Consider the following 14,631-nt stretch of genomic DNA (forward strand, 5'->3'; position numbering starts at 1 on the left):
ATGTCTAAGAGGCATTTGGAGATGTGAGATTAAGTAGATATGAGAATCATTAGCATTAGAAGATAATTGATTTTATAAGAGCTAATGGGATTGCCAAGTGAAATAGTATAAACAATAAGACAGATTAATAAGGGCATCCACTATTATTAGGTGTGACCTGGATGATCCAGCAAAGGACAAAATGCAGTTAGATACATAAGAGAACTAGGAGAGAGCTATGTCACAAAAACCTACGGGGGAAAAAAAGTATTGAGAAGAAATGGCTCCTGAGCAGTGTCAAAGATTACATTAAAGGTCAAGAAGAATTAGAATTGAGAAAAGGTCATTGGATTTGTAAAATAACTGGGAGGAGGGGAGAAAGTAAATGTGTGGAGTTGAGTCCTATTGCAAATTGGTCAGTTGTTTTGTGCAACTTTGCTGCCCAGAGCATGGTGGGTAGTATGAAAGGGAATGTTGAATTTGATATATTTTTTAGAAGTCAATTAATTAATTAATTAATTGAGAATATTTTTCCATGGTTACATGATTTGTATTCTTTTTTTACATGCCTCCCTCCCCCCTCTGGTAGCCAACAAGCAATTCAACTAGGTTTTACATGTATCATTGATCAAGACCTATTTCCATATTACTAATATTTGTAATAGAGTGATCATTTAGAGTCTACATCCCCAATCATATCCCCATAGGGAATTTGATATTTTTGATCTGTTCTTCCAAATGAATTTTATTAGTTTTTTCTAGTCTAATAAAATTGTTGTTTTTTTTTTGGTAATTTATTTGGAATGGCATTAAATCAGTATATTAGTTTAGGTAAGATTGTAATTTTAATTATATTATCTCTGCCCACCCATGAACAATTGTTATATCTCTAGTTCTTTAAATCTGGCTTTATTTGTATAAAAATTATTTTATAATCATGTTCATGTAGTTCCTGCGTTTGTTTTGGCAGGTATGCATCTAGATATTTTATTCTGCCTTATGGTTATTTTAAATGGGGTAGTATCTTTTTCTATCTCTTCTTGCAGGACTTTGTTAATGATATATTAATATGCTGATGATTTATGTGGGTTTCTTTTATATTCTTATACTTTGCCAAAATTACTGATTGTTTCAACCAACATTTTAGTTGAAACTGTAGGATTTTCCACATATATCATTATATCATCAGCAAAGAGAGATAGTTTTATTCCTCTTTGCCCATTTCAATTTCTCACATTTCTTCTTTTTTTATTGCCATTGTTGGCATTTCTAACACAATATTAAATAATATTGTTGATACTGCATATCCTTATTTCAAACCTGCTCTTACTGAAAAGGCTTCTAACTTGTTCCCATTACAAATAATACTTTCTCTTAGGTAGTTGCTTTGCATAATTTTAAGAAAAAATTTATTTATACCCATACTTTCTAGTGTTTGCAATAGAAATAAGTGTTGTATTTTGTCAAAGGTTTTTTCTGCATCTATTTATCAATAATCATATTTTTCTTTTGTTGGGGGAAACTGCCCACAGCTTCCCCACAGGAAAGGAAAGATAGAAAGTTATTTCCTTGGGGAAAGGAACTGAGCCGTGGGAATGGGAAGAGACCCGGACACCAAATCATATGCAAATCAAGCTCCACAGACCTAAGCTCCGTCTTCCCACTTCACCTGGAGATGAGACAGTGAGAAGACCTTAAAACTACATCATGGGAATCAGGAATGAGTTTAGGGATCAGAAGAGTGGAAAGCCAAGGGTCTCTTAGAGTCAGGGCTCTAAACAAGGACCTCTCAGGCTAGAGGAAAGAAGATTAAGAAGGAAAGGAGTATCAGAGAGATAGAGGAAGTTTCTTGAGAATAGCCGAGCATGGCCAGAGGCCCAGCTCCAGGAGGGAGAGAGATAAGGGGTAAAAGATAGAAGTGAGGTAGGAAGCTAAGTGGGCAAGTGAGATGAGCTGGTCTGGTGTGCTCATCCTTTATTGACATTCATATGCAAATATGTATAATACATATTAATGGGATACATAGTGGATCGCCATTGGTACAGATGTAAGTTGTGACAAGATAAAGGCGCCTCCCCTTTCAGCCTGGTGAGAACAAAGAAACCTGATTTCACGCCTAAACCTGTTAGGATCAAAGGTCAGTGTCTTTCTTGCCATGTGCAAGACTGAGCATGCGCTCTCCTAAGACAATCTTCACAGATTATTTTCCTTGTGTAAACACAGGTGTGGACTGCTACATCTTTTATTATTAATATTTCATCATAATGCTTTCTATCTCTTATTTGGTAATAAATTCTTCCCTTATCCATAGACTTAACTGATAAACTATTCTATTATTCCTTATTTTCCATATGGTATCACACAAAATCATGTATACCAATTTTTGTCACCTTGTCCCCAAAGTTGAATTCTTTGGATTTTTCAAACACTAGATTACTATGGTCATTTGCTATTGTGTATTGTTTACCTGACATATTCCACCAATATATTACTCTATTTCTTAGCCTGTACTACATTGTTTTGATAATTACTGCTTTATTATACAGTTTTAGATCTGGCACTTATTGCTATACCAGGTTCCTTTATATTTTTCCCATTCATTTTCTTAATATTCTTCAAGAACCCCTTAATGTTCTTGACCTTTTGTTCTTCTAGATGATTTTTTATTATTGTTTTCTAAGCATAAAATAATTTTTGATAATTTGATAAGTTTGAATAAGTAAATTTAGATAGAATTGACTTTTTTTTTAAGCATATTGGCTCATCCTACCCATAAGCAATTAACATTTTTCCAGTTGTTTAGATCTGACTTTATCTGGGTAAAAAGTATTTTGTAATTGTGTTCCAGGGATTGTTTTGGCAGGTAGACTCCCAGGGTTTTTTTGTCTGGAGTTATTTTAAGTAGACTTCTCTTTCTATCTGTTGCTGCTGGACTTTCTTGGTAATATATAGAAATACTGATGAATTATGTGGGTTTATTATATATTCTCCAACTTTGCTAAAATTGTTAATTGTTTCAACTAGTTTTTTTAGTTGATTCTCTAGGATTTTCTGAGCATACCATCATATTATTTTGTCAGAAGCCTTTTCTGCATTTATTGAGATACTTATGTGATTTCTCTTGGTTTTGTTACTGATATAGTCAATTATGCTGATAGTTTACCTAATATTGAACCATTCCTACATTCCTAGTATAAAATGTATCTGTTGTAGTGAACAATTCTTATGAGATGCTACTGTAATTTACCTGCTAGTATTTTATTTTTAAACTTTTTGCATCAATATTCATTCAGGAAATTAATCTTTAGTTTTCTTTCTCTGGTTTTGTTCCTTCTGTATTAGTAACCACATCATATTTGTGTCATAAAAAGAATATGGTAGGATTGCTTCTATGCCTATCTTTTCAAATAGCTTATATAATATTGCAATTGATTGTTTTTAAAATTTTTAGCAAATTCCCTTTGAATTAATCTCATTCTAGGGAATTCTTAGGGAGTTTATTGATGGATTGTTCAATTTGTTTTCTAAAATGATATTATTTAAATATTCTATTTCCTCTTCTTTTAATCTGGACAGTTTATATTTTCATAAATATTCAACCATTTCATTTAAATTATCAGATTTATTGGCATATAATTGGGCAAAATAACTCCCATTAATTGCTTTAATTTCTTTTTTGCTTGTGAATTTACCCTTTTCATTTTTAATGCTGATAATTTGGTTTCTTTTTTAATCAAATTAACCATTGGATTATTTATTTAATTTGTCTTTTCATAATATCAGCTCCTAGTATTATTTATTAGTTCAATGCTTTTTAAACTTTCATTATTATTAATCTCTTCTTTGATTTTTATGATTTCTAATTTGGTGTTTAGTTGGGAATTTTTAATTTGTTCTATTTTCTACTTTTTAAATTCATATATATTGATCTCAATTTTATTCACATAAGCCTTTAGAAATATAAATTTTTTCTTAAGTACGGCTTTGGCTGCTTCCCAGAAATTTTGGTATGCTGTTTCATTGTTGTCATTCTCTTTTTTAGGTAGGTGTCACATATGGCAGAGAAAAAAATTTTTTTCTCTCCTACTTACATTCAGTTGTCTCCAGAAATCTATCATAGCTAACTTTTCTACTATTCTATTCACTCTAATAACTTCTTTCTTATTTTTTTAATATCAGATTTATCTAGTTTTGTTAAGAGAAATTTGAGATACCTCACTAGTATTGTTTTATTGCCTATTTCTTCCTATAACTCATTAACTTCTCTTTTAAAGAATTTTGGGTGCTGTCCCATTTGGTGTGTATGTTATTTTACTCTTTATGGTACCTTTTATCAAAATGTAGGTTCCTTCCTTATTATTCTAATTAGATCTATTTTTGCTTTTTCTTTGTTTGAGATCATGATTGCTACCCCTGCTTTTTTTTTTACTTCAGCTGAAACATAATACATTCTGCTCCAGCCCTTTCCCTTTTACTCTATGTGTGTGTATCTCTACTTCAGCTGTGTTTCTTGTAAACAACATATAGTAGAATTCTCTTTTTTAATCCACTCTGCTCTCTATTTCCATTTTATGGATGAGTTTATCCCATTCACATTTATAGTTATGATTACTTGCTGTGTATTTCCCTCCATCCTATTTACTCCCATATATCCATCTTCCTCTCTCCAAGGAAAACTTCTCACAAATATTTTGCTTCTGACCACTATTCCTACTTAATTCCTCTTCCTTCCATCATTACCTCCTTCTCTAGGTCCCTTCCCCTTCTTATTTCACTAGAGAATAAGATAGATTTCTCTATTCAAATAAGCTTGTGTTCTTCCTTGTTTGAACCAATTCTGATGAGAATAAGAATAATAATTGCTCACTTCATCTTCCTGCAGTAGCTCTCTCCCACCTTTTCCTGTAAGATAATTACTCCATTCTATTTCTCGCTTCCCTCTTTTACCAGTGCAATACTCTTTCATGACCTTTAATTTATTTTTGTATATCATTCCATCATAGTCAACTTATTCTTTTGTTCTGTATATATACTTCTTCTAACTACCATAATACTGATGAAACTCTTAAGAGTTGCAAGTATTATCTTCCTGTATAGGAAAGCAAATAGTTCAATCTTACAGATTTTTTTTAAACCCTTACCTTCCATCTTAGAATCAATACTGTATATTGATTCCAAGGCAGAAGAGAGGTAAGGGCTAGGCAATGGGGGTTAAGTGACTTGCCCAGGGTCACATAGCTGGGAAGTGTCTGAGGTCAGATTTGAGCCTAGGACCTCCTGTCTTCAGGCCTGGCTCTCAATCCACTGAGCTACCTAGCTGCTCCCCTTACAGAATTTTTTATGTTTGTCTCTTTCCTCTTTATCTTTTTATGCTTCTCTTTTTTTATTTTAAAGTTAAATTTTACGCTTTTTACAATTACACATAGGAACAATTACCTCCCTAGTAAATATCCAATAGAGATTATGCCACTGCTTTCATGCAATATGTATTCCCATATTGCCTATGTCATAACTGAAGTTATATATCACATGATCCTGCTTTTTGGTTACACTGGATACAAATTCTTAACATAATTTTAAATAATTATACATTATTTTCAGATAATGAAGTCATCCTGTTACAAACTAGTTCTAACTGACTAACTAAAATTATTTAACCCTAACTAAAATTATCTTTTAAGAAATAATTTCCTATCAGCTATAAATGGATGTAAAGGAATATTATATTATTTCCCTATTCTTCTAGGGCAGTAGACTCTAAAAGACATTTTGTTCTAAAAGTGGAAAGTTATGGGTACAAGTCAATAAGAGAAACTTTGTTTTCAATTACAAATTATTGAGAAAATGTTTATTAAAAATGAATTTTCCTCTTTTTCAAGCCAATTTGTGAAAAAGCAAAAAATGAGAAGAAATATCAAGGGCATTTCTACTAGTTTGTCAACTGTTGCTAAGCTTAAGATAATATTGTTCCTTATGCTGTTCATGGTATAAACATTTTTACCTTCTTTTAATTTGAAAAGCTAGTGGTCATTTAACCTATTTAAAATTACATTCCTTAAAGAGGAAATTTTTTTCTACTTTTAACTTTCTATCTAATTTCATAGTATAGTGGACATAGAATAGTACGTGCTTAACACATTCTTATTGATTGATAAAAGGATAGGTAAACAGAATATAATATTCTCAGATATTTATTTGCCATGTATCATACGTTAGTTTGTCACTATGAGAAGGGCACTAGTAAAGATGAAGGTTTTAGCTCAATGATTTGATTTTCAGGGAGAGGTAGAAAAAGTTTCTTCAAACTATATTTTTTGGAGTTGTAAATAGACTGGTTCATGGGTAAATCCAAAGATAAGGAAGCAAAAGAGACTTGTACAATTTATGTACATTGGAAGCTACCTTTAAAATGGAATTATTCAAGTCAAGAGAAGAAAAATACAGTCATTTTCCTTCTATACACTTTTTAATACACTCACACATGTGTGTTTGTGTTGTCCATATTTGCAGGGTAAGCTATTCACTTTTTTTCCCATCAAGCAAAATTGCAAATGTTAAGACAAACACCTCCATGCTATTTTAATCTGAATTTTGCAACTAAGTAGTTGATATGTAAATTGTTTTTCTTGAATAAGATAAAGAACTGAGTGGTATAGTCTGGTAATGACAAGTCTGTCTCCCAAATTTGGCAAACAAAATATATCCCTCAAACCTGACAAATTATAAATATTTGCTAATGATGGTAGTATTAATTGATTATTTCCTTCATCATAAAGTTAGATCAGAACTTAGATATAACTTATAATTACTTTTTCTAGAACCATAAAAAAAATAAAGCCTAGCCGTTATTAGTCTATTCTTCAGAATGGGACTGACCGGTGGAGACTTGTCAGAATGCCACCTGTGAGGTACACACATAAAACAAAGAACTTCATTATTAGTACTATCATTAGCACACTTATATTGACCTTTAGTATTTAAGTTAGTTTTGTTCCTGAAGTGTTTGGTGTTTTTTCTTATTGAATAGTCAATAAAGTTTGATTGTATACATTGATGAATATAAATCTCGTTAGTGTACTATTAACCTAATAAGCATACATAATAGTAAATCAATTTACATGTTTATTGTAATATAACTAATTAAATTAATATCTTACACTTTGTCTTTTGTGTTATGTTTATTGTGGTCTACATAATACAAAACACTAAAATTTTCTTTTTCTCATATAGTATCTAATGAATCATGAAATAACTTAGATTAAAGAATGCTTTCATGACTAATCTAATTAGTCACATTGTTCTTTGGTATTTTCAGTTATTTTAAAATTTATCTGTTATTTGTTATTCAACATTTTGTTTTTACTTTATTTTTAATATACATTAAATAAACATTTTAATAATATACAGTGTTAGGAAAAATATTGTTGAATATTAATTATAACAGTGTATTATAAGCATTTTAGTAGTCAATACCAAGACATTACCTATGATGTTTAGATTAAAATTTTCTTCAGAGTCATTGTAAATGGATGGTTTAGATTTCGTAAACCAATACTTAGTTTTAATAAAACCATACAAAGGCACTCAATTGTGTAATGTCCAAGATGTCATGACACATTGTGAGACAAGTAAGCAGCACATATATATCATTACGTATACCAAAAAAAATTCAGAGGCTACCTTTCAAACATAGTTTAGAACTGGAAGTGCTTCACATTTATAGGATGAGAAATGGCTTCAGAAGAAGCAGTCAGATTTGGTTACTTACTGGCCTGAGACACAGAGTGCATCAATTTTTGCTCTGGCCTTGAAGAGACTTCCCTGTCTGATAGAACAAAGCAACATCCCAGTCATCCATTTATATCATCTCCACAGGGGCTCTCTTCACCTTAACAGTTTGGAAAGCAAAGGCCAGGCTTGAATCTACTCACATTTGAGCAGATTTGAAGTCAGAAAAACAGTTTTTGGGTCATAGGAAGATCAAGGCCTGTGAAGCCAGGGTAGCAGTAGAGGTGGCCATTGTGGTTTCTCATAGCTCAGAGCTAAACTCCACCTAGCAATTGAGTCAGCCAATCAGAAGAACTCATCGCTTGGGGTTGGGGGGTGGGGAGGAAGGATTTCTTAAAGGAACACAGTTAAAAGACAAATTTTCTTTCAGAGAGTTTTTTTGGCATGATGACACCCAAAGTTATTCCCATTATGGGACTAATGGCAATGTTTTCTCACTTCCTATAGATGTTACAACTTGATTTTCATTACTATTCTGGATTATAAATACATTTTGCTAAATATTTATAATAGTTTTCAGTGGATGAAAGTGGAAATGGGTAGGGCTATATCCTACATTCCTATGGCTGTAGGTGTGTTTTTTCGGTGCTACAACTTTATTATGCACTAAAAAAATGTATTAAACTGATTATTGGGAAAAAGACTCAGGCAACAGATATTGATTTAAAGCTAATGATTTTGATATTGAAAGAAGAGATAGGAGCTAAGCTAACAGAAGTGACTAGGGAGTTAGAAAGCTTAAAAAATGGCAAAGCTGAATAGCAAGAGACCCCAATTGATAAAAGTGAAATTAAAGAGGCTCAGGAAGACAGTAATGGGGCAATACCAGTGCATCCATTATGTGACATTAGGAGTCTTCAATCAGACCAGTGAATAATACACATAAAAACACATAAACCATTTACAACTGTGGATCTAGAACACCTAAGGAAGAAAATATCCACATTTTTCAAGGAACCAATGAAGTGCATAAGAGTTCTGCTGTGCAATCAGATTATTTGATCCCTCATTTGAAGACACAGAACTTCTTCTATCCAAACTTTTTTCCAAAAGGGAAAAAGAACAATTTATCAATCAAACTAGAAACAATCCAAATTTAATTTAATGGCCTGAGGATGGGCAGAACTTAGAACCTTCCAGTGTCCAAAATTTAATATTTCTAGACCAGGCCAGACAAGGTCTCATTGAAGCCATGAAGCCATTTTGCTAAAACACCCAATACATGGGGGAGATTTGAAAAGTTCAAGCAGGAATCAGGGCAACATTCTTCCACATTTTTAGATTGTGTTGTGGAAATGGGGGAGAACCTTCTTGGATTTACCAATTTATCTGAGGCTAATTTACAGCACATAAGAAGACAATTCATTAAGGCAGTTGCGTACCAGTCAAGACATATTTTAGGCTGTATTGCCCAGGGTGGGAGGCTCTAGGTCTAGAAGATTTAAGAACAATAGCTATCTATATATTTATTGGGGAGAAAGAACATAAACTTGAACAAAGGGATGAGCTTGTACAGGAGTTAAGAGCACACTCAAAGAAGCCAATAACAAGCTTAGGCAAAAAGAAATAGATGAAGTAAAAAAAGTGGCAACACTACAATCATATAGACCTAGAAGAGAAATTTCACAAAGACAACAAAGACCCAATCAATCCCAATGTTTCCTCTGTGGCAAAATTGGGCACTTTGTCAGAAACTGAAGACTAAAAACCCAAACTGACCAAGGAAACAACAGAAAGGGAAATTGTAAAAGCAATGCACATTACAACAACACACAACAGCATGGGTGATGCTGTTCTCACATATGCAGCAGGGAAGCCAAGCACCAGATCTAAATACATTGAAGAAGTTCATCCAAAAAGGCCCTAGGCCTACGTACTCCTCTATCACTGCTGGGACTGCAAAACAAAGTCAGTTATGAAGCCATACCATGAGGAAGGCAGAAATAAAGAGTGTGAGCAGGAGTAGAGATAAAAACAGAACCAGGGGCAAAGATAGGGATACAAAAACAGTCAAAAATGATATACAAAAGGAAACTGAGACAAAAGAGGACAAAGAATTAAAAGATGGGGAAAAGTATTAGTGCAAAAACCTGTGAGCTAAAGGAAACAGTGATAGAAGGGACTGAGGTCACCAGAGGGGAAATAGATGGAGATAAAGTTACAACAAATAGTGAACAGATGATGAGCTTAATAGTGAGCAAGACTATACCTGGAAACTATTGCAAAGATACAGAATCAAGGGACAGTGACCTAAAAGAGATCTTATCGATGAGCCAGTGTAGTGACACAGCTGAAGAACACTGGGCTAGGAATTGGATCTCCAGCAGAAAGTGAAAAAGCAAATGTGAATGATTAAAAGTCCTCGACATCCTCTAGTTCCTCCAAAACAGAATCTCTACCTGATAAGGAGGAAAAATTGTCTTTTCCAAAAGTAGGGGCTGAGGGTTTAGAACAGTTCCAAACAATCTAGAGAACCAAAAGAGCAGATATCCTGGGGACATAAGCAAGGGGAATGACAAAAAAGAGAGACTTGTCACTGATCAAGTGCAGAAATCTACATTGAACCCTAATGTCAAGGAGTTCAATCCTTCAAAGTCTCTGCTGTTGGTGAACAAGTCAAACAGAAACCTAAATTTCCCAGGTCCCCAAACTCATGCAATTCATTCATTCCCAATGCAAACAACATATGGGATGCAAACTAAATCTCTAGGGGAAAGTGCAGTAGCCAATAGAAATACACACATAACAGATGATTGGGATTTCGGCAAAATTGAAATCAAAGCACTAATGGTGGAAGTCTTTGAGCCACCAAATTCAAGTGAACCTCATGTGGAAATCAAAGTAGGCAATGAAATATATTCAGTACTAGTTGACACCATAACTTCAAAATCAGTTTTAAAAACATATCCTGAGAATAGTAGAATAGTAGGATCAGTGCAAGTGATGGGAGCTACTGGAATGACTCAAAGGGCTCCCAAATTACAATACAAAATGGTTACCCTTGGGCCACTAACTGTAGACCACACATTCCTATTAATTCCTGAATGTCCTTCCAATCTCTTGGGATGAGACATTTTTGGAAACTTGAAGCAATAAGCCACTGTAATCCTTTGGGAAAGATAATGCTTCATCTTCCAAAACACTCATTGAAAGCCTAGCCACTGCTATTTTTAGACACAATGGTAGGTGAAGCAGAAGTGAATTCCCTAGTGAAATAACAGATGTGGTATGGGCTAAACATTCCACAGACATTAGGTTATTAAAATCTGCAACACCAGTGAGAGTCAGAACTATGGCAGGAACACCACCATGAATACCTCAGTATAAACATAGTAAAGAAGCCACCAAGGTAATAAAACCAATCATCAAAAGCCCCCCTCCAAACAAAAAATATAGTCCCCACAATATCTGAGTACAACACACTCATTATGCCTATCAAGAAAACAAAGTCAGACAGTCAAGGCAAAACATCATGGAGATTCATACAAGATGTATGGGTAGTAAATGACTTCATTATAAAGTCACATCCCATCATGCCAAGCCCTGCAACCATATTAGCTGAAATTCCTAGCAAAGCATGGTTTTACACAGTGGTGGATCTGTGTTTGGCCTATTTTTCAATCCCTATCCATGAAAACAGCAAAAAAAATCTTTGTATTAACATGGCAAGGGACTTAGATGACCTGGACTTGTCTTCCACAAGGTTGGTCCAAAAGTGCAAGTCTGTTTTGCCAAATTTTAAAGCAATTATGTTTAAAGAAAGCACATAATCCATTTTGTTGATGACGTCCTTTTAGGAAGCCCCACAGCAAAAAATTGTCTTAGAGATAGCACTAGACTCCTATGTGAACTGTATAAAAGAGGCTATAAAGTTTCAAAAGCAAAATTACAATGGTGTTTACCCAAAGTTGAATATCTCAGTTTTATATTGGAGAAAGGGACGAGGCAGCTATCCAAGAAAAGAATCAATGACATTCAAAAACTCAGAATGCCAAAGACCAAATTGCAGCTGAGAGTGATTTTGGAGGGGGGTCACAGGGTTTTGTAGGCAATGGATTCCAGGATATAGCCAAATAACTAAATGTCTAACAGATCTTATAAAGAACAATATCACAGAACAACTGAAAATAAATAAGGAACATCTGAAAGTCCTAGCAAAACTCAAAGAATCAATCTTAACAGTCCCAGGCCTATGTATCCCTGACTACAACAAAGAATTCCATGTTTGTCCATGAATCCCAGGGGATAGCTTCAGGCATCCTAGCGCAAACTTTAGGATGCAATTTTAGACCAGTAGCTTATTATAGTGCTCAATTGGATAATGTGGTAAAAGGTGTGATTCCTTGTCTTTGAACAGACCCTGCAGCAGCACTGTTGATCCAAAAGTCAACAGATTTAGTGCTAGGATCCAAACTGAGCATCTATTCTGCTTATCAGCTGGAAGCAATCTTAAAAAGATGCAACCTGAAAGCTTTCACTCAGCAAAGACTCTCCCAATATGAAATTATGTTGCTAAGTAATGAAAACATAATCCTAAAGCAATGTAATATCCTAAACACTGCAACTATCTTTCTAGATTTACCACTCCAAGGAGATCCAATTCATAAATGTGAAGGTGTGATCTCAGTAGTAGAAAAAACTAGGATGGATTTGAAAGATACTGCAATAGCAAATCCAGAATTAGAAATGTATACAGATGGATCCAGTTATATGCATCAAGGGAAGAGATTTACAGGGGCAGCAGTGGTGACCAGAAGAGAGACACTGTGGTTTGGATCATTGACCAGCCACATAAGTGCTCAAAGGGCAGAACTCATTGCCCTCATCCAAGCATATTAGATAGGGAAAGGAAGAAGAAATATCTATATAGATACCACATACACTTTCTCAGTAATACATACAACTGGAGAGATATGGAGAAATTGGGGGTTCTTATCCAGTGCAGGCAAAGAAATAGCTCATGCCAAAATAATTACTAAACTTCTGGAAGCAATACAATTGCCTAAGGAAGTGGCAGTAATCCACTGTCAACCTCATAGCTTTGGGTCAGACTACGTGTCTAAAGGAAATCAATGGCTGACATTACAGCAAAACTTGCAACCAAGAAAGGTCCAGTGCATGTTCTGAGCCTTTCCATCATGGAGGAAACTGACCTAACTAATTCTTACAATGATTTGGAAGTCCAGACATAGATTAAGAGCTTTGGAGCCAAGGAGATAGGAGGGATTTGGTTTGCAGATACAGGAAAACCCATCTTACCCAAATAGTGTTTCTATCACATATGCAACTCAATATATAACAAAAGACACTTTGGGACCCAGACTATGATTGATACAGTTTGGAGATTTTGGCTGGCACCTGGAATTATATCAACTGCAATAAAAATCTGTGACAAATGCAACATTTGTATGAAATACAATCGAGTATCTAAAAAGAAAGGTCTTGGAGGTCAACCATTAGCTTTTACTCCATTTGAATGGATACAAATTTATTTCATCACAATGCCTAGAGATAAAGGGTTTAGATATTGCCTAGTGATAGTTGACAGACTTATGAGATGGCCAGAAGTGTTTCCTGCTAAAAAGAACTATGCATCATTCATAGTAAAAGTGCTATTACAAGAGATCATCCCTAGGTTTGGAATACTATCTTGTATACATTCAGGCCAGGGATCACACTTCTCTCAATCCATTTTAAAACAAGTTTATAAAAATGTGAGGATCAAAGCCAGTTTTCATACACCTTACCATCCACAGAGCTCTGGACAGGTAGAAAGACTAAACAGAGAGCTCAAAACTTTAATTGACAAGGTTTGTTCAGAGACTCATTTAAAATAGACTGAAATACTACCTTTAGCACTTTTCTACATTTGAACTTGACCGAGTGGAGATCTACATCTTTCTCTATTCAAAATGTTGTACAAACATCCTCCATTACAAGTTCAAATGTGAAAACCTAGCTTTATTTTGATGTTAGGAGGAGATTGCCACCTGTCAACTTACTTAAAAGTATTACAAACCAGACTTAAAGAACTCCATGAAATGGGTGTAATCCAATAAACAACACCTCTGGATTATTTGTGGCATGATATAATGCCAGGTGTTAAAGTATATGTGAAAAATTTTAATAGGAAATTAGCTACTGACAAAAAGTGGGTAGGACCATATGAAGTTCTATTCCCAACTCAATTTTCAATAAAAGTCCTAGGGAAAGATGCCTGGGTTCACTGTTCCAATGTGAAACTCCAAAAAGCTCACAGAGATAGGAAAGATCAAAGTGAAAATAGAGATGAGGACAATGAAAATGAGAAAATAAATCAAACAGAAACAATAGAATTGGGAGATAGTGAGGTTCCTGAAAGTGATCCAGAAGTAGATGGAAGCTGAGATTCATTTGGCAAGTACAGACAACTGTCAGAAAGTGCAAAAGGAGACATATTGAGAGGAAAATAAAGAGAAGCTGAGAAGGAAAGATAAAAGACATACCAGCCCAGAGGAAAAGTGTGAAGGAAAGCTGCAAGAGAAGAAAAGAGACAGAAACTTTGGGAGCTGAAAATGACAGCAAGACAATTAACACTGTGAATATTTGTAAATTTAAAGAGGGCATATGAGAAATAGGACCTATGTAAGATACAGTGAGCTGTGAACACAAATAAACATACTATCATATGTTAGGGCAGGCAACACAACATAAACAGGAAGAGAGAAGAGATTTACAACAGACAACTGTAAGAAATGGATTTTTGAAGAATATCTGTAAGTATTTACATCCAACACTACATAAAATAGAGTACACAATACACAAAAATGATATATTTTGATTACCCCATGTAGATAAATGGGAGTCTATATGATGGAAAAATAC

This window comes from Monodelphis domestica, chromosome 1 (genome assembly GCF_027887165.1).
Source record: "Monodelphis domestica isolate mMonDom1 chromosome 1, mMonDom1.pri, whole genome shotgun sequence".
NCBI classification, from domain to species: Eukaryota; Metazoa; Chordata; class Mammalia; order Didelphimorphia; family Didelphidae; genus Monodelphis; species Monodelphis domestica.